The 22,027-nt window shown below is 37.3% G+C and overlaps 1 non-coding gene across 1 annotated transcript; it reads left to right on the forward strand.

Annotated features, from left to right (window-relative positions):
- The first annotated feature begins 5,535 nt into the window (after positions 1–5,535).
- On the forward strand, positions 5,536–5,639 carry LOC112718910 (small nucleolar RNA R71). The gene has a single exon (XR_003161236.1). It is a non-coding gene; the product is annotated as a small nucleolar RNA R71 (small nucleolar RNA).
- Positions 5,640–22,027: the final 16,388 nt, after the last annotated feature.

Genomic DNA, 22,027 nt, shown 5'->3' on the forward strand with positions numbered 1-22,027 from the left:
GGCAGATTAAAGGGTAATTGTGATTATTGGAATAAATAATAAAAAGGAATAATAAAAGGGGTAGAATACTTATGCAGATTCATTGGTGGGAATTTCAGATAAGCGGATGGAGATGCTGTAGAGCCCAAGGACGCCTGCTCTCCTACTGCTTCTACTCAATCCTTCTTACTCCTTTCCATGGCAAGCTTTGTATAGGGGTTCACCATCAACTGTGGCTACTTTCATCCTCTCGGGAAAATGATCCTATGCGGTTGTCAGTCGCACGGCTAATCGTCTGGAGGCATCACCCATGGCTGATGGCTACATCCCATCCTCGCAGTGAAAACTAATGCTCACGCACTCTGTCACAGTACGGCTAATCACCGGTTGGTTCCCGCTCCTACTGGAATAGAATCCCTTGATTCTTTTGCGTCTGTCACTAACGCCCAGCAGGTTACAAGTTTGAAGCACGTCACAGTCATTCATTACCGGAATCCTACTCGGAATACCACAGACAAGGTTAGACTTTCCGGATTCCCAGGATCCTACTCGGAATACCACAGACAAGGTGAGACTTTTCGGATCCTCATAAATGCCGCCATCTATCTAGCTTATACCACGAAGATTCTGTTGGGGAATCTAAGAGATATGCATTCAAGCTCGGTTGCATGTAGAACGGAAGTGGTTGTCAATCACGCGCGTTCATAAGTGAGAATGAGAATGAGGGTAATCTGACTCATAACATTCATCATGTTCTTGGGTACGAATGAATATCTTGGAATAAGAATAAGAGAGATTTGAATAAAAGATAATAGAATTTCATTAATACTTGAGGTACAGCAGAGCTCCACACCCTTAATCTATGGTGTGCAGAAACTCCACCGTTGAAAATACATAAGCAAAGGGTTCAGGCATGGCCGAATGGCCAGCCTCCCTAACGTGATCAATGATCTCCTAGGATGAAGAATAAAACAAAACTGAGACCAAAGATGTAACGTGGTCAAAAGACGTCTAATACAATAGATAAATGTTCTATATATACTTAGACTAGCTCCTAGGGTTTACATGAGTAAGTAATTGATGCATAAATCCACTTCCGGGGCCCACTTGGTGTATGTTTGGGCTGAGCTTGATCAATCCACGAGCTGAGGCTTCTCTTGGAGTTGAACTCTGAGTTATGACGTGTTTTGGGCGTTCAACTTCGGATCATGACGTTTTTCTAGCGTTTAACTCCAGACAGCAGCATGTACTTGGCGTTCAACACCAAGTTACGTCATCATTCTTAGAATAAAGTATGGACTATTATATATTTCTGGAAAGCCCTGGATGTCTACTTTCCAACGCCGTTGAGAGCGCGCCAATTGGAGTTCTGTAGCTCCAGAAAATCCATTTCGAGTGCAGGGAGGTCAGATTCCAACAGCATCAGCAGTCCTTTTGTCAGCCTTCTTCAGGGTTTTGCTCAAATCCCTCAATTTCAGTCAGAATTTACCTGAAATCACAGAAAAACACACAAACTCATAGTAAAGTCCAGAAATGTGAATTTAACATAAAAACTAATGAAAACATCCCTAAAAGTAGCTTAAACTTACTAAAAACTATATAAAAACAATGCCAAAAAGCGTATAAATTATCCGCTCATCACAACACCAAACTTAAATTGTTGCTTGTCCCCAAGCAACTGAAAATCAATAGGGATAAAAAGAAGAGAATATACTATAAAGTCCAAAATATCAATGAATATTAATTTAATTACATGAGCGGGACTTGTAGCTTTTTGCTTCTGAACAGTTTTGGCATCTCACTTTTTCCTTTGAAGTTCAGAGTGATTGGCATCTCTAGGAACTTAGAATTTTGGATAGTGTTATTGACTTTCCTAGTTAAGCATGTTGATTCTTGAACACAACTACTTTATGAGTCTTGGCCTTGCCCTAAGCACTTTGTCTTCCAGTATTACCACCGAATACACAAATGCTACAGACACATAACTGGGTGAACCTTTTCAGATTGACTCAGCTTTGCTAAAGTCCCCAGTTAGTGGTGTCCAGAGCTCTTAAGCACACTCTTTTGCTTTGGATCACGACTTTAACCATTCAGTCTCAAGCTTTTCACTTGGACCTTCATGACACAAGCACATGGTTAGGGACAGCTTGATTTAGCCGCTTAGGCCTGGATTTAGATTCCTTGGGCCCTCCTATCCATTGATGCTCAAAGCCTTGGATCCTTTTTACCCTTGCCTTTTGGTTTTAAGGGCTATTGGCTTTTTCTGCTTGCTTTTTCTTTTTCTTTCTATATTTTTTTTTTCGCCATTTTTTTGTTCACAAGCTTTTGCTTTTTCACTGCTTTTTCTTGCTTCAAGAATCAATTTCATGATTTTTTTCAGATCATCAATAACATTTCTCTTTGTTCATCATTCTTTCAAGAGCCAACAATTTTAACACTCATAAACAACAATATCAAAAGACATATGTACTGTTCAATCATTCATTCAGAAAACAAAAAGTATTGTCACCACATCAATATAATTAAATTAAATTCAATAATAATTTCGAAAATTATGTACTTCTTGTTCTTTTGAATTAAAACATTTTTCTTTTAAGAGAGGTGAAGGACTAATGGATTTATTCATAGCTTTAAGGCATGGTTACACACTAATGATCATGAAGTAGAGACACAAAACATAGATAAACATAATACTTAAAAACCGAAAACAGAAAGAAATAAAGAACAAGGAATGAATCCACCTGAGTGAGGGTGGCGCCTTCTTGAAGGTCCAATGGTGCTTTTTGAGCTCCTCTATGTCTCTTCCTTGCTTCTGTTGAATGATTCCTAGTAATTTTGGTGTTTCTACCCTTAGTTGCTTCCAATATTTGTGTGGAGGATAACTTATTCCCTGAGGTATCTCAGGGATCTCTTGATTTGCAGCCATATGTTCTACCACTGAGCTATGACGGCTTATATTTTTTTCCATCTCCCAAGACTCAGAGGTGGAAGCTTTTGTCTTCCCTTTGAGGTTTCTCTGGCCTTAGGTGCCATTAATGGTAATGGAAAAGCAAAAAAAAGCTATGCTTTTACCACACCAAACTTAAAATATTGCTCACCCTCGAGCAAGAAAGAAAAGAAGAGAAGAAGAAAAAGAAGAAGAGAATGGAGGTGAGTGAGGGGAGATGGATTCGGCTATATGGGTGGGATTGGGTGGGAAAGAGAAGTTGAATTGTAAAGGTAGGTGGGGTGTATGGGGAAGAGTGGATAGATGTAGGTGGTGAATGAAAAATAGAAGGGATGACCATGAATGGAAAGAGAGAGGGCGAGGTAGGTGGGGATCCTGTGGGGTCCACAGATCCTGAGGTTAAAAGAAATACCATTCCTTCACCATATAGGCATGTAAAAGGCCTTCGTGCATCATTCTGGCGTTTAAACGCCCATTGGTGCATGTTCTGGGCGTTCAACGCCCATGTGATGCATGTTTCTGGCGTTGAACGCCAGTTTCATGCTTGTTCCTGGCGTTCAACGCCAGTTTGTCCTCTCTGTGCACCATCCTGGCGTTTAACGCCAGGTTGTTGCTTGTTTTGGGCGTTCAGCGCCAGAATGGTGCTCTGTTCTGGCGTTAAACGCCTGCCAGATGCACCTTCTGGGCGTTGAACGCCAGCCCGTGCGTCCTCCAGGGTGAAAATTTTTTTTCTTCTGTTTTTGGCTCTGTTTTTAATTTTTTTTGATTTTTTCGTGACTCCTCATGATCATGTACCTAATTAAACACAAAAATAACACTAAAACAAAATAAAATAAAATTAGATAAATAAAATTGGGTTGCCTCCCAACAAGCGCTTCTTTAATGTCAATAGCTTGACAGTGGCACTCATGGAGCCACAAGGTGATCAGGTCAATGTTGTATAGTTGCCAACACCAAACTTAGAGTTTGGATATGGGGTCTTAACACCAAACTTAGAGTTTGGTTGTGGCCTCACAACACCAAACTTAGAGTTTGACTGTGTGGGCTCTTCTTGACCTTGAACTGAGAGAAGCTCTTCATGCTTACTCTCTTTTGTCACAGAGGGATGGCCATGTGCCTTAAACACAAGGAAGTCCCCATTCAATTGAAGGACTAACTCTCCTCTATTGACATCTATCACAGCTTCTACTGTGGCTAGGAAAGGTCTTCCTAGGATGATGCATTCATCATCTTCCTTCCTAGTGTCTAGGATTATGAAATCAGCAGGGATGTAAAGGCCTTCAACCTTTACTAAAACGTCCCCTACCATTCCATAAGTTTGTCTCAAAGACTTATCTGCCAATTGTAATGAGAACAAGGCAGGTTGTATCTCAATGATCCCCAGCTTCTCCATTACAGAGAGTGGCATAAGATTTATCCCTGACCCTAGATCACATAGAGCTTTTTCAAAGCTCATGGTGCCTATGGTACAAGGTATTAGGAACTTGCCAGGATCTTGTCTCTTTTGAGGTAGAGTTTTCTGAATCCAAGTATCTAGTTCACTAATGAGCAAGGGAGGTTCACTTTCCCAAGTCTCATTACCAAACAGCTTGGCATTCAGCTTCATGATAGCTCCTAAGTATTGAGCAACTTGCTCTCCATTCACATCTTCATCCTCTTCAGAGGAAGAATAGTCTTCAGAGCTCATGAATGGCAGAAGGAGATTTAATGGAATCTCTATAGTCTCTGTATGAGCCTCAGATTCCTCTGTATCCTTAACAGGAAACTCCTTCTTGCTTGAGGGACGTCCCAGGAGGTCTTCCTCACTAGGATTTTCGTCCTCCTCCTCCCTAGTGCATTCGGCCACTTTGATTAAATCAATGGCCTTGCACTCTCCTTTTGGATTCTCTTCTGTATTGCTTGGGAGAATACTGGGAGGAGTTTCAATGACTTTCTTACTCAGCTGGCCCACTTGTGCCTCCAAATTTCTAATGGAGGATCTTGTTTCATTCATGAAACTGAAAGTGGCTTTTGACAGATCAGAGACAATATTGGCTAAATTAGAAGCGTTTTGTTCAGAGTTCTCTGTCTGTTGCTGAGAAGATGATGGATATGGCTTACTATTATTCAGCCTATTGCGTCCACCATTGTTAAAGCCTTGTTGAGGCTTTTGTTGATCCTTCCAGGAGAAATTTGGATGATTTCTCCATGATGGGTTATAGGTGTTTCCATAAGGTTCACCCATGTAATTAACCTCTGCCATGGCAGGGTTCTCAGGATCATAAGCTTCTTCAGAAGCTGCCTCTCTAGTATTGTTGGATGCATGTTGCAATCCATTCAGATTTTGAGAGATTATGTTGACCTGTTGAGTCAACATTTTGTTCTGAGCCAATATGGCATTCAGAGCATCAATTTCAAGAACTCCTTTCTTCTGAGGTATCCCATTATTCACGGAATTCCTCTCAGAGGTATACATGAACTGGTTGTTTGCAACCATGTCAATGAGTTCTTGAGCCTCTTCAGGCGTTTTCTTCAGGTGAATAGATCCACCTGCAGAATGGTCCAGTGACATTTTCGAAAATTCAGAGAGACCATAATAGAATATATCTAACAGGGTCCATTCTGAAAACATGTCAGATGGACATCTTTTGGTCAACTGCTTGTATCTTTCCCAAGCTTCATAGAGGGATTCACCATCTTTTTGCTTGAAGGTTTGAACATCCACTCTCAGCTTGCTCAGCTTTTGAGGAGGAAAGAATTTATCCAAGAAGGCAGTGACCAGCTTATCCCAGGAGTCCAGGCTATCCTTAGGTTGTGAATCCAACCATATTCTAGCTCTGTCTCTTACTGCAAAAGGGAAAAGCATGAGTCTGTAGACTTCAGGATTAACTCCATTAGTCTTTACAGTCTCACAGATCTGTAAGAACTCAGTTAAAAACTGATAAGGATCTTCAGATGGAAGTCCATAAAACTTGCAGTTTTGTTGCATTAATGCAACTAGTTGAGGCTTAAGCTCAAAGTTATTGGCTCTAATGGCAGGAATGGAGATGCTTCTTCCATCAAACTTGGATGTTGGCTTTGTGAAGTCACCAAGCATTCTCCTTGCATTATTATTATTATTATTTTCGGCTGCCATGTCCTTCTCTTGTTCGAAAATTTCTGAAAGGTTGTTTCTGGATTGTTGTAATTTAGCTTCTCTTAATTTTCTCTTCAGAGTCCTTTCAGGTTCTGGATCAACTTCAACAAGAGTGCCCTTTTCCCTGTTCCTGCTCATATGAAAGAGAAGAAAACAAGAAAAGAAAGAGGAATCCTCTATGTCACAGTATAGAGATTCCTTTATGTTAGTAGAAGAAGAAGGGGGTAGAAGAATGAAAAAGAATGAATAGTCTGTATAAAGAATAAGGATAGGGGGTGAAGAGAAGTGTTAGTAATTAATTAATTAAATAGAAGAAGAGAAGAGAATGAAGATTTCGAAAATAATTTTTGAAAAAGAGGTTAGTAATTTTCGAAAATTAAAAATAAAATAAGTTTAAAATTAAAATTTAAAATAATTAAAGAGAATTTTTGAAAAAGAGAGGGAGAATTTTCGAAAATTAGAGAGGGATAGGTAGTTAGGTGGTTTTGAAAAAGATAAGAAACAAACAAAGAGTTAGTTAGTTGATTGAAAAAGATTTGAAATCAAAAATTTAAAAAGATAAGAAGATAAGAAGTTAGATAAGATATTTTGAAATCAAATTTTGAAAAAAAATAAAATTTTTGAAAAAGATAAGATAGAAGATAAAAAGATATATTTGAAAAAGATATTTGAAAAAGATTTAATTTTAAAAATTACTTAACTAACAAGAAACTACAAGATAAGATTCTAGAATTTAAAGATTGAACCTTTCTTAACAAGAAAGTAACAAACTTCAAATTTTTGAACCAATCACATTAATTGTTAGCTTAATTTTCGAAAATTTAATAAAAAGATAAGAAAAAGATTTTGAAAAATAATTTTTGAAATTTTCGAAAATTATATATAAAAAAATGAAAAAGATATGATTTTTGAAAAAGATTTTGAAAAGATAAGATTTTTAAAATTGAAATTTTGACTTGACTTGTAAGAAACAACTAATTTTAAAACTTTTTGACCAAGTCAACCCAAAATTTCGAAAATTTGGAGGAAAATAAGGAAAAGATATTTTTTTTATTTTTTGAAATTTTAATTATGAAAGAGAAAAACAACAAAAATATTCAATGTATGAAATTTTTAGATCAAAACAATGAATGCATGCAAGAATGCTATGAATGTCAAGATGAACACCAAGAACACCTTGAAGATCATGATGAACATCAAGAACATAATTTTGAAAAAATTTTTATGCAAAGAAAACATGCAAGACACCAAACTTAGAAATCTTTAATGCATGGAAAATATGAATGCAAAAGTGCACATGAAAAACAACAACCAACACTAAACAAGAATTCATCAAGATCAAATAAGAAGACTTGTCAAGAACAACTTGAAGATCATGAAGAACACTATGAATGCATGAGATTTTCGAAAAATGCAAGAAAAATTTTTAAAGCATGCAATTGACACCAAACTTAAAAATTAACACAAGACTCAAACAAGAAACACAAAATATTTTTGATTTTTTATGATTTTCTAAATTTTTTTTGTATTTTTATCAATTTTTTTTGAAAAACATTATTAGAAAAACGAAAAAGAAAAGAAAAATTTTGAAAAACATTTTTGAAAAGAAAATTACCTAATCTGAGCAACAAGACGAACCGTCAGTTGTCCATACTCGAACAATCCCCGGCAACGGCGCCAAAAACTTGGTGGACGAAATTGTGATCTACGTTCTTTGGATTTTGAATGAAAACTTTATTATGGCACTGGTTGGATTCACAATTCCGTTCAACTAACCAGCAAGTGTACTTGGTCGTCCAAGTAATAAACCTTACGTGAGTAAGGGTCGATCCCACAGAGATTGTTGGTATGAAGCAAGCTATGGTCACCTTGTAAATCTCAGTTAGGCAGATTAAAGGGTAATTGTGATTATTGGAATAAATAATAAAAAGGAATAATAAAAGGGGTAGAATACTTATGCAGATTCATTGGTGGGAATTTCAGATAAGCGGATGGAGATGCTGTAGAGCCCAAGGACGCCTGCTCTCCTACTGCTTCTACTCAATCCTTCTTACTCCTTTCCATGGCAAGCTTTGTATAGGGGTTCACCATCAACTGTGGCTACTTTCATCCTCTCGGGAAAATGATCCTATGCGGTTGTCAGTCGCACGGCTAATCGTCTGGAGGCATCACCCATGGCTGATGGCTACATCCCATCCTCGCAGTGAAAACTAATGCTCACGCACTCTGTCACAGTATGGCTAATCACCGGTTGGTTCCCGCTCCTACTGGAATAGAATCCCTTGATTCTTTTGCGTCTGTCACTAACGCCCAGCAGGTTACAAGTTTGAAGCACGTCACAGTCATTCATTACCGGAATCCTACTCGGAATACCACAGACAAGGTTAGACTTTCCGGATTCCCAGGATCCTACTCGGAATACCACAGACAAGGTGAGACTTTCTGGATCCTCATAAATGCCGCCATCTATCTAGCTTATACCACGAAGATTCTGTTGGGGAATCTAAGAGATACGCATTCAAGCTCGGTTGCATGTAGAACGGAAGTGGTTGTCAATCACGCGCGTTCATAAGTGAGAATGAGAATGAGGGTAATCTGACTCATAACATTCATCATGTTCTTGGGTACGAATGAATATCTTGGAATAAGAATAAGAGAGATTTGAATAAAAGATAATAGAATTTCATTAATACTTGAGGTACAGCAGAGCTCCACACCCTTAATCTATGGTGTGCAGAAACTCCACCGTTGAAAATACATAAGCAAAGGGTTCAGGCATGGCCGAATGGCCAGCCTCCCTAACGTGATCAATGATCTCCTAGGATGAAGAATAAAACAAAACTGAGACCAAAGATGTAACGTGGTCAAAAGACGTCTAATACAATAGATAAATGTTCTATATATACTTAGACTAGCTCCTAGGGTTTACATGAGTAAGTAATTGATGCATAAATCCACTTCCGGGGCCCACTTGGTGTATGTTTGGGCTGAGCTTGATCAATCCACGAGCTGAGGCTTCTCTTGGAGTTGAACTCTGAGTTATGACGTGTTTTGGGCGTTCAACTCCGGATCATGACGTTTTTCTGGCGTTTAACTCCAGACAGCAGCATGTACTTGGCGTTCAACGCCAAGTTACGTCGTCATTCTTCGAATAAAGTATGAACTATTATATATTTCTGGAAAGCCCTGGATGTCTACTTTCCAAAGCCATTGAGAGCGCGCCAATTGGAGTTCTGTAGCTCCAGAAAATCCATTTCGAGTGCAGGGAGGTCAGATTCCAACAGCATCAGCAGTCCTTTTGTCATCCTTCTTCAGGGTTTTGCTCAAATCCCTCAATTTCAGTCAGAATTTACCTGAAATCATAGAAAAACACACAAACTCATAGTAAAGTCCAGAAATGTGAATTTAACATAAAAACTAATGAAAACATCCCTAAAAGTAGCTTAAACTTACTAAAAACTATATAAAAACAATGCCAAAAAGCGTATAAATTATCCGCTCATCAGTAAGTCATAAAGACAATTACAAAAATAAAGAAAAAAATCAAAAACAGCATTGAAAATAGCACACCGTGGAGGAAGGACTTACTAGCGTTTAAACGCTATTAAGGGTAGCAAAATGGGCGTTTAAATGCCCAATCTGGTACCTTTCTGGGCGTTTAAATGCCAGAATAGGGCACCAAACTGGCGTTTAAACGCCAAAACATGACAACAAACTGGCATTTAGACGCCAAAACAGGAAGGAAAGCTGGCGTTTAAATGCCAGAACAGGGCAGCAAACTGGCGTTTAAACGCCAGGATTGCACTCTAAGGAGTTTTAAACGCCCAATTGGAGCAGGTAAGAGAATTCCTTGACCCCTCAGGATCTGTGGACCCCACAGGATCCCACCAACTTCAACTCACTCTCTCTCCTCTTCACACCTTTCTACAACACTCTTCCCCAAATACCCTTCACCAATCACCTCCATATCTCTTCTCCAAATACCCTTCACCAATCACCTTCCTTAACTCTTCCCCAAAAACCCCCACCCACCTTCAAAATTCAAAACCATTTCCCTCCCAAACCCACCCAACACTTTCAGCCACAATCCCCGCTTTTTCCCTATAAATACCCCCTTCACTCCTTCATTTTCACACATCACAACCACCCTCTTCTACCCTTGGCCGAACCCTATACACCCTCCATCTCCTCCATTTTCTTCTTCTTCTACCCCTTTCTTTCTTCTTTTGCTCGAGGATGAGCAAATATTTTAAGTTTGGTGTGGTAAAAGCATTGCTTTTTGTTTTTCCATAACCATTTATGGCACCTAAGGCCAGAGAAACCTCTAGAAAGAGGTAAGGGAAGGCAACTGCCTCCATCTCTGAGTCATGAGAGATGGAGAGATTCATCTCAAAGGTCCATCAAGACCACTTCTATGAAGTTGTGGCCAAGAAAAAGGTGATTCCTGAAGTCCCTTTTAGGCTCAAAAAGGGCGAATATCCATAGATCCGACAAGAGATCCGAAGAAGAGGTTGGGAAGTTCTTGCCAACCCCATTCAACAAGTTAGAATCTTAATGGTTTAAGAGTTCTATGCAAATGCATGGATCACTAGGAACCATGATCAAAGTATAAACTCAAACCCAAAGAATTGGCTTACAATAGTTCGGGGGAAATACTTAAATTTCAGTCCGAAAAACGTGAGGCTAGCATTCAACTTGCCAATGATGGAAGAAAACACACGCCCCTATACTAGAAGGGTCAACTTTGATCAAAGGTTGGACCAAGTCCTCATGGACATATGTGTAGAAGGAGCTCAATGGAAAAGAGACTCAAGAGACAACCCGGTTTAATTGAGAAGACCGGATCTTAAGCCTGTGGCTAGAGGATGGTTGGAGTTCATCCAATGCTCTACCATTCCCACTAGCAACCGATCTAAAGTAACTGTGGATCGGGCGATCATGATCTATAGTATCATGATTAGAGAGGAAGTAGAAGTTCATGAAATCATACCTCTAAAACTCTACAAGGTGGCTGACAAGTCCTCACCTTTGGCAAGATTAGCCTTTCCTCATCTCATATGTCACCTTTGCTATTCAGCTGGGATTGTCATGGAGGGAGACATCCTTATTGAAGAGGACAAGCCCATCACTAAGAAGAGGATGGAGCAAACTAGAGAGCCTATTCATGGCACTCAACAAGAGCATGAGGAAGTCCCTCATCAAGAAATCCCTGAGATGCCTCAAGGGATGCAATTTCCTCCACACAATTATTGGGAGAAACTCAACACTTTTTTGGAAAGCTTGAGTTACAACATGGACCAATTAAGGGTGGAACACCAAGAGCACTCCATCATTCTCCATGAGATTAGAGAAGATCAAAGAGCTATGAGGGAGGAGCAACAAAGGCAAGGAAGAGACATAGAGGAGCTCAAGAGCACCATTGGTTCTTAAAGAGGAGGAAGACGCCACCCTCACTAAGGTGGACTCATTCCTTAATCTCCTTGTCTATTTATTTTTCTGTTTTTCAGTTTTATGCTGTAGGTTCTATCTATGTTTGTGTCTTCACTACATGATCATTAGTGTCTAGTGTCTATGCCTTAAATCTATGAATAATCCCATGAATCCTTCACCTCTCTTAAATGAAAAATGTGCTTAATTACAAAAGAACAAGAAGTACTTGGATTTCAAATTTTATCTTGAAACTAGTTTAATTATTTTGATGTAGAGGCAATACTTTTTGTTCTCTAAATGAATGCTTGAACAGTGCATATTTTTTATCTTGTTATTTATGAATGTTAAAGTTGTTGGCTCTTGAAAGAATGATGAACAAAGAGAAATGTTATTGATAATATGAAAAATAATGAAATTGATTCTTGAAGCAAGAAAAAGCAGTGAATAAGAAAGCTTGCGAAAAAAATGGCGAAAGAAAAAAGAAAAAGAGAAAGAAAAAGAAAAAGCAAGCAGAAAAGCCAATAGCCCTTTAAACCAAAAGGCAAGGGTAAAAAGGATCCAAGGCTTTGAGCATTAATGGATAGGAGGGCCCAAGGAAATAAAATCCAGGCCTAAGTGGCTAAATCAAGCTGTCCCTAACCATGTGCTTGTGGCATGAAGGTCCAAGTGAAAAGCTTGAGACTGATTGGTTAAAGTCGTGATCCAAAGCAAAAAGAGTGTGCTTAAGAGCTCTGGACACCTCCAACTGGGGACTTTAGCAAAGCTTAGTCACAATCTGAAAAGATTCACCCAGTTATGTGTCTGTGGAATTTATGCATCCAGTGGTAATACTGGAAAACAAAGTGCTTAGGGCCACAACCAAGACTCATAAAGTAGCTGTGTTCAAGAATCAACGTACTGAACTAGGAGAATCAATAACACTATCTAAAATTCTGAGTTCCTATAGATGCCAATCATTCTGAATTTCAAAGGAAAAAGTGAAATGCCAAAACTGTTCAGAAGCAAAAAGCTACAAGCCCTGCTCATATAATTAGAACTAAGTTTCATTGATACTGTGGGATTCATTGTATATTCTCTTCTTTTTATCCTATTTTGTTTTAGTTGCTTGGGGACAAGCAACAAATTAAGTTTGGTGTTGTGATGAGCGGATAATTTATACGCTTTTTGGCATTGTTTTTATATAGTTTTTAGTATGATTTAGTTAGTTTTTTGTATATTTTTATTAGTTTCTAAGAAAAATTCACATTTCTAGACTTTACTATGAGTTTGTATGTATTTCTGTGATTTCAGGTATTTTCTGGCTAAAATTGAGATACCTGAGCAAAAATCTGATTCAGAGGTTGACAAAGGACTGCAGATGCTATTGGATTCTGAACTTCCTGCATTCGAAGTGGATTTTCTGGAGATACATAATTCTAAATTGTGCGCTCTCAATTGCATTAGAAAGTAGACATCCAGGGATTTTCAGAAATATATAATACTTCATACTTTGCACGAGTTTTGACGGTGTAAAATGGCGTCAAAATGCCAGTTCTCTGCCCTTTTCTGGCGTCAAAACGCCAGAACTGGCATAAAAGTTGGAGTTAAACGCCCAAACTGGCACCAAAGCTGGTGTTTAACTCCAAGGAAGACCTCTACACATGAAAGCTTCAATGCTCAGCCCAAGCACACACCAAGTGGGCCCAGAAGTGGATTTCTGCATCACTTACTCATTTTTGTAAACCCTAGTAACTAGTTTAGTATAAATAGAACTTTTTACTATTGTATTTTCATCTTGGAATCTTGGCATCGGTCTTTTTCCCTATTTTTGAATTCATATGCCAATTGGGGAGGCTGGCCATTCGGCCATGCCTGGACCTTGTTCTTATGTATTTTCAACGGTGGAGTTTCTACACACCATAGATTAAGGTGTGGAGCTCTACTGTTCCTTGAGTATTAATGCAAGTACTACTGTTTTCTATTCAATTCAAGCTTATTCCTATTCTAAGATATTCATTTGCACTTCAACATGATGAATGTGATGATCCGTGATACTTATCACCATTCCCAACCTATGAACACGTGTCGGACAACCACTTCCATTCTACCTTAGATCGAGCGTATATCTATTAGCCTCCATTCTGAAAGATCAGAGTCTTCGTGGTATAAGCTAGAATTATTGGCAGCCATTCCTGAGATCCGGAAAGTCTAAACCTTGTCTGTGGTATTCCGAGTAGGATCTGGGAAGGGATGACTGTGACGAGCTTCAAACTCGCAAGAGTTGGGCATAGTGACAAACGCAAAAGGATCACTGGATTCTATTCCAACATGATCGATAACCGACAGATGATTAGTCGTGCGGTGACAGTGCATTTGGACCATTTTCATTGAGAGGACGGGAAGTAGCCATTGACAATAGTGATGCCCAACATACAGCTTGCCATGGAAAGAAGTATGAAGGATTGGATGAATGCAGTAGGAAAGCAGAGATTCAAGAGGGATGAAGCATCTCCATACGCTTATCTGAAATTCCCACCAATGAATTACATAAGTATCTCTATCTTTATCTTATGTTTTATTTATCTTTTAATTATGAAAACTCCTTAACCCATTTGAATCCGCCTGACTGAGATTTACAAGGTGACCATAGCTTGCTTCAAGCCGATAATCTCCGTGGGATCGACCCTTACTCACGTAAGGTTTATTACTTGGACGACCCAGTGCACTTGCTGGTTAGTTGTGCGAAGTTGTGAAAAAGCGTTGAGATTACAATTGTGCGTACCAAGTTGTTTGCGCTATTGTGTATCACAAATTCATGCACCATCGCTGCTTCTCTATTCTCCGTGCCATGGTCGTTGCTGCTTCTCTCCTAGCCGTCGCTGCTTCTCCGCTCCTTGCCGTCCATTGCTTTGTCTCTCCTCCTCGCCGCGTAGGTCGTTGCTACTTTTCCTCTCTCCTCGCCATTGTCGTTGCTGCCCTGTATTGGAATGTGAAAGGGAATGGAGAAAAAGTATGATTTCATTGAGTAAGTAAGTAATTATAAGTAAGGTACACACACACACACACACACACACACACACACACACACACACACACACACACACACACACACACACACACACACACACACATATATATATATATATATATACAAGTGAGTTGACAATAGGATCTAGCTTCGAACACTTGCCAAATTCTCATTGAGACCCTAAAGGTTGTAGAAGGCTTAGAGAAGGCGGTTGAATCTATGACCTTCTTTTATGTTAATGAAATAACCCTTTAAATCCAACTTTTAATTCTGATTCTGATTGAACTCAGCAGCAGAAAATTTATGAGACAATTTATTTTTGTCTCATGAATATAAAAACATAAAACAGAGCAGGGAAGGGAGAAGCTGACTCCATCATGTATCCTAGTTCAGTTGCCTTGTGTAATGCAACCTACATCCAGTCTCCACCACAACAGTGGTGAAATTTCCACTATAGTTAAAGTATTACATAGACCAATTCCACATGATTGACACAATCCTTTCACTCTCAAGTTCTAACCTAACTTGACTTGGTTATGCTAATATCTAACTATTCACTCTTAGTGCTCACCCAACTAAGAAAGGGGTACCTCACATGTACAAGATACAAGACACAGACTTAACCTAAAGAAAACTGAAATAACTCTAGGCTTTCACTCATGTGTATCTCTCAGCCTTTTTTTCTCTCTTAGGCTCTTTCAATGACTCTCTCATTTAGCCTTTTACCTCAAGAAATTACAGAAAGATAAACATTAAAAAAAATTATAATCTGTAAAACATGAAGGGGATTAATACTTTAACAGCCTCTTTGCTATGTGATAAACTAGATTTTCTAGCCTCTGATTCAGTTCCTCATTCTGGCGGAATGCTCCTTTAACTAGGAAGCACTATCCAAGTAGATGAACTTCTTCAAATAGATCTTCTCAGAACATACACCTCAAGAACACTGGTTATCTCTCCTTTTTTCTAAATGATGAGAAATCTTCTTTTGCATCTCCTTGCATGTTGCTGAGTTGTTGTTTTCTAGGTCAACTCCTTGAGTTGTGTGCTTTACCAACTCACCACATCACTTTTCCAGTTAATCCTCAAACTAGAAACTTTGGTTCTGACTTCCCTTTGTTGATCGAAAGCCACAGAATCAGCAGAAACAAATAATTTCACTGGTAAACCCATATCATACCTATTGAAAAACAACTTGGTCCTCAAGACACACTTGTGACCGTTGATACACAGCAGTGAGAACAGAAATCATCTTTTTCATGTATCCCATTTCGGACTGGCAGAGAGTTGGAAAGAGAAGAAGAAAGCAATATGCATGTAATAGGAAATGTGTTACCTTTGACCTTTGCCTTAGTTTGATTTGGTTTGATTTTTCTGATTTGACCTCAACCTTTCTTGCCTAACATTCTCTTTCTTTCTTCTTCTGTGAATAGCTTAGGAAGTAAGCACTCTCTCACTTCTCTGATTTCTGACCAAGAGGGAGAAGGTGAACGTTGCTTTTGGTAAAAGCAAATTGCACTACAAGAAAATAAGCTTTCTGCCACGCTTTAAAAGCGTGCCGAAAAGTGCAAAAAAACGTGCCGATAGCTTTTCGCCACGCTTTTTGAGCTATCGGTACGCTTTTGAAAGGGTCACATCTGCCAGCGTGCCGGTTGCTCTATCGCCACGCTTTTGTGGATCTATCGGCACGCTTTTTTTGTTGGCACGCTTTTATTTCTTGTCACGCTTAAAAGCGTGGCCATAGGTCTTAACTTATAGGTACGCTTAAAAAGCGTACTGAAAAGTGCACATATCGCCATGCTTTTGGAAGCGTGCCCAGTGAGGTGGTTTTGGCTACACTTCAAAAATGTACCGATATGGGAAGATATAGCTACCCTATTTAAGCGTGCCAATAGGGGAAGATATGGCTACGCTTTTCAAGCGTGCCGATAGAAGAAAATATGGCTACGAGAAGATATGGCCACACTTAAAAAGCGTGTCAATAGCCGAAAATATTACTATAAGTTGGATCAAAATACTTATGGCTATACTTGCCTATAAATCTTCCTAATTAAATATTACAAAATTAATATATAATTTTAAATCATAGTTTGAATTATTAATTTAAACAAAGAAATTTTTTTTATATAATTTTAAATTAACCAATCCAACATACATAAACTTTCATCATATTTGTTAACAAAAAAATAAAATTTATTATTTAAAAAATACAACATACATCATCAAAGTTGCAATAAAAGAAGAAGTCAAAATTTGTGATTTGAAGAACAAGAAAACTATTCTTGTGTGAAGACCAAAGCAGCTTTGGCTCATTTATACCTTTCACAAGTTCTGATGAGTGACTCCACACCTTCCTCATCAATGACCAAAACCACTGTTTCAGTTGCCTCCTTAGCTAAAGCTTGATCCTCCTATAATATAAAATAAATAAAATCAGATTATGCATTCAAAGAACAACTTCTGCTCCACTAATAAAAGAAATTCTCTTTACAAGTCATTATCAATTAATGGCATATACCAGAATTAGTGTGTGATGTTGTTTGGGTTAAAATTGAAAGCTAAGAAAAAAATGTTAAGTGTGGAAAAAAATTGGGTGGGAAACTAAATTTTTGGGGAGGGAACTCTATCGGTACGTTTTTTGTGGGGTGCCAAAATATATAAAATATGGGCACGCTTTACAAGCGTGCCGGTTGCCCTCTATGGCCACGCTTTTTAAGCGTGACAAAAAAAAGGTGGCCAAATTTTTAATTAGTGGCACCCTCATAAAAGCGTGCCCCTTGCCCTCTATTGCCACGCTTTTCAAACGTGGCAGTAAAAAAGCGTGGCCAATTTTCATGTAAGTGGGCACCCTCGTAAAAGCGTGCCGATTTTTCTCTATGGCCACGCTTTTTAAGCGTGGCGAAAAAAAACGTGGTCAAATCACAATTCAGTGGCCACCCTCGCAAAAGCGTGGCCATAGACCACTTTTAGGTACGCTTTAAAAGCGTGGCAAGAAAAAAGTGTACCGACAGGCGTTTTTTCTTGTAGTGTTGGAGGGATTTGCTTGCGAATGGGCTTGGATCGGATATCCATCAAGCAACCCATTTGATTTCTATGGCTCAGCTAGATTTATTGCTTTGAATCCTTTTGGGCTTCCTTTGTTTGTATAGCCTATCAGTCTTGTTTTTTATTTTCATCCAATTGGGTTGCTGTTGTGTATTGATTTTTGGCCAAAAATAATGTTTGCCATCATTAATTAATTTAGTTAATTTCTTAACTCAACATACCCACAAGGAACAACATTACATATTCTTGATCAAGAAAGGCTTGAATTGGCTTAACGCCACCACAGGAACAAGATACCAATGGCTTGAAGGTGTTGAGTTCTTCCTAAGGTATCTTCAACTTTGTGAAATACTGTGAGACTGAGAGAGAGCCTTGAGTCAGAGACATGAGTGACCTCTTCAGCTCAAAGATGCGAGATGCGTTGCTCTGAGAGAAGCGAGTCTCAAAATCTTGCCAGAGTAAAGCTGCAGATCCAGCATAGATGACGCTTGCCGCAATATCCTTGGAGATTACATTCAGCAACTAGGTAGTGATGATGTCGTTCGTGCACTTCTACGATTCAGCGAGCGCAGGGTCACGAACTGGATCTGGCTTCGAGAGGGAGCCATTGATGAAGCAGATTTTACATTTTTTACTCAACGCAAGCCTCATCGATCTGCACCAAGAAGCGTAGTTGTCTTCTTGTAGGGGTTTGTGAAACAAGCACGAGCCCTGGGTGATCACCGGACTGGAGCAAATATGCATCAGCAATCGGCAAAGGCGGTGCCGGAGCTCGAGGAATATTGGAGTTTCTCTAAGGAACTGTGGATACAGAATCACAGACATTCTGATTGATGAGTAGAAGAATAGAGAAAAAGAGGAGGTATCGACTGAGGAAGAATGTTCTTGCCGAAACGAGAAAGAGCGAGAAAGAAGAATGGAAAATCAAGAAATTTTCTCGAGAAAATCAAAGAATGAAAGGAGAGAATAATGCGGAAGTGTGAAGAAGAATTACATCTGATACCATATTGGAATGTGAAAGGGAATAGAGAAAAATGATGATTTCATTGTGTAAGTAAGTAATTACAAGTACAATATATACTAAGAGTCTAATTAACTGCTATATAGTAGGAAGAATGACTAATTAATTGCTAACTAATTAAGTTAGGTATTCATAACACCCTGGCCATCGATGTTTCTCGTCATTTGCTGCTTGTCACTTCTTTTACTTTTGCTTTGCTGCTTCTGCTGTCACACCGTCATCTGCCCCTCTGGACGTCACTGTTTTTGAATCGCACCATGTCACTGGTCCTCTGCCTTCTCATTGTGGCTCAAGCTCTAATTAGGTAATTCAAGTGTCTCTTGTTCTATGATTTTAATTGATTTGGTTTCTATTTTGATTTGAATATTGATTTGGTATAATGCTACCTGTTCTGTTTCCTGGTTCTCTAGCTGGAAGTACATTTTCTATTTTGGTCATTGGTTCTCTGGCTAGAAGTGCATTTTCCATTTTGGTCATTAGTTCTGGATAGAAATGCATTTTTTGTTTTGGTCACTGGTTCTCTGGCTGAAAATGTATTTTTTGTTTTGATTACTGCCCTATTTTGGTCACTGATTCAAAATAGAAAAAATATTAATTCTGTTTTGGCTGAAACTGTTCAATGCAAATAAAATTAATTTTTTTGTTAATTTTTTGATGTCATAGACCAAAAAAGTCTTTTTATTCACTAAGTATATAATTGTTGATTTCTTGATGGACTTGTTAAGAGATAGAAAATTTGGTAACTTGTGTCAGTAGGTAAATTGAAGGTACTTTTGTTACGTAGTAACTAGTGTCTTTGGAGGTTTTGTTTGATTTATAGGTACTAGTACTAATGTGTAGCCATAAAAGTCAGATTAATATTAGTATTAGGATTATTGTTATGAATTACTTATATTTTAATTTTTTGCTGCTGTTGTAGTTCGTCTTTTTAACATTAGAGTATTGCAATTAAATAATCACAAAATAAGTTCACAAAATTAGAAGATTGATAGTAGAAATATTTGCATATATCCTTTAATTTGTATAATATATATATAAAATGAATAATAAGATAAAAACTTATATTTCTATGTTAAATTCACTTCTCTTGATGAAGTTTAATTTATATATCTATAGAAATTGAAAAATAAAAACTAAAAATGTTGTTTGTGATTTTTTTCTCTTTTTCAATTATACTTTCTTTTCACTCTTAGCATTGTTTTCTTGTTTTGAATTTTGTTGGAATAGGTTGAAAGTCTTGTTGGTAGAAGTGGCAGTTTATACTCACGCACATCATTGAGAAACTTTTAAAATTGATCCATCGATATCAATTCTTTCCAAATCTCTTTTTATTTCTAATATATACCGATGTTGAATGATTATATAAAAGATAGACTGGTACATGGTTGAGTCTACAATATTCAAAGTGGACATAATGAAGAACTAAGTTAAAATCTTATATTAATGGTTTTGTAGAACTTCCTCTTTGCATGTGATTTTGGGGTCTTGTATAGGAATAAGGCTAGTGGTGCTTTGAGTGGATTGACGCTTGTTAGGAGATTTCAGTAAGTATGTTCTTCCCCCAGCTGCTAAAACTAAACAGGGACACTAAATGAAAAGTTGATACAAGGGATTTAACTCGCTCTTTTAAAACATTGCTTTATTTAATTTTGTATTTTAAACTTAGTTATTTCCAAATAAAATTTTGTTGCTGCTTTTCTTTTTTTCTTTTTTTCCTATTCCCAAGCAGCCACCCACCCATCCCTACCCCAAATTGAAAAATAGGGATTACATTTTCTTTAAGGATTAAGGAATGTCGAGGTAGGCATAGATTCTTGTGATCCACAGAAGATCCTTTCAATTTATAGGCATGGAAAAATATAAGTGAACAATGAAAATATTAAACAATGTAAACAATAGATATATCGGATGTTCATTTTACTAGTGTACAGATGGTTATTTTAATATTAAAATTTAAAAAATTAATTTTAAAATATAATATGTTTTTATTTTATTAGTGATTGTTCATATTGTTCAACAAAATCATTATCCCCTAATATTTCCTTATAGGCATATGCACTGCAAATTCCAAGTATGGAAATTCCTTACAAGAGATTTGAAGTACACGTTTGAGTTGCAATTTTTTACCTAAGAGAAATAGCAACATAGGAAAAAGTTGAAAGTGCCCTTAAAAAAGCTCTGGATGAATTTGGGGAGACTTAGCAGGTAATTATATCGTCAATTTTATGACTTCAAGAAGTCTTTAATTTCTATTATTAAGTTCATAATGTTGCTTTGATCATATAGTATGGCTATAATTCAAAATGGGCAATCAGCAGTCACTATTGTATAAAAATTGATGAATATGATTGTGATTACATGTTTATATTGTGTCATCCATCATGTGCTTCGACAGACGAATTTTACCGCAAATGTATTGGCTAAATATATTCAAAACTTGGCGGTGAAAATACACAGCTTCAATGTCCCTCCTCGTTTTTGTCCCTTTCTTAAATGCTAATAGTAGAGGAGTGACTTTTCTTTTTAGATTTAAATTAGCTACTTTTGTGTTTCTGTTGGACCTTTAAATTCCTTCTTCATAAAAATAAAAATAAACTTATACTTAAAATTGGTTTAGTAAAATTTTTATTTTTACAACAAACAACAATCTTATTTAATAAAATAACTTTTGATATTTAATTAAATAATAATAAATTTATATATTTATTAATATATAACGTTATATTATATATTTTAATTTTCATAAATACAAATTATATATCTTTAAAAAATACCTTTTTAACTCTTTTTAAAAGTATTCCTAACTTTCAAAAACAATTATAAAAATAGACTTAATTTTTTATTTATTAAAAATAAAATGAAATATTTGTTTAAGAACATCTTTTACATGTTTTACCAAACCAGTTCTTAATCTATTGGAATCATATTTTTAAGCCACTCAAGATTTGCAATACATACACCTTATCATTCATATGTTATTGCATATAGCATCATCTTCTAAGTGAAAATAAATAATAAAACATACAACACAATACGGCAGAACATTTTATCGCTATTTAAGGACAAAACTATGACTGCCAAACAGCCAAGGATTAGCACCAAGCACGTATCTACTAGAACCATTGGAATGATCATAAAATCTCACCGTTCAAGCAAGTATCTAACTATATTATAACTAATAATTTCCTTGATCATATTTCGTAATACACTATAGTAACTAGTTTCGCAATTTTTGGAGAAGAATCATTATGGTGATTGGACCATGCCAAATACTATTAGGATGAAAACAATGATTTATATAGTATCTAGTAAAGATATGCATGTATCTATGTGGCTTTGTGCTATAGCTGATGATGATGGCATGTGAAAATAAATAAATTTGGTATATATGTTTTCCAAGTCTAAGTGGCGATTCTAATAGTTTCAACAAGATAATAATCTCTATTAAGTATCCATCGCCAGCAACTTTGTGGGCATCGAAGA

The sequence above is a fragment of the Arachis hypogaea genome, chromosome 10 (genome assembly GCF_003086295.3).
Source record: "Arachis hypogaea cultivar Tifrunner chromosome 10, arahy.Tifrunner.gnm2.J5K5, whole genome shotgun sequence".
In the NCBI taxonomy this organism is placed as follows: Eukaryota; Viridiplantae; Streptophyta; class Magnoliopsida; order Fabales; family Fabaceae; genus Arachis; species Arachis hypogaea.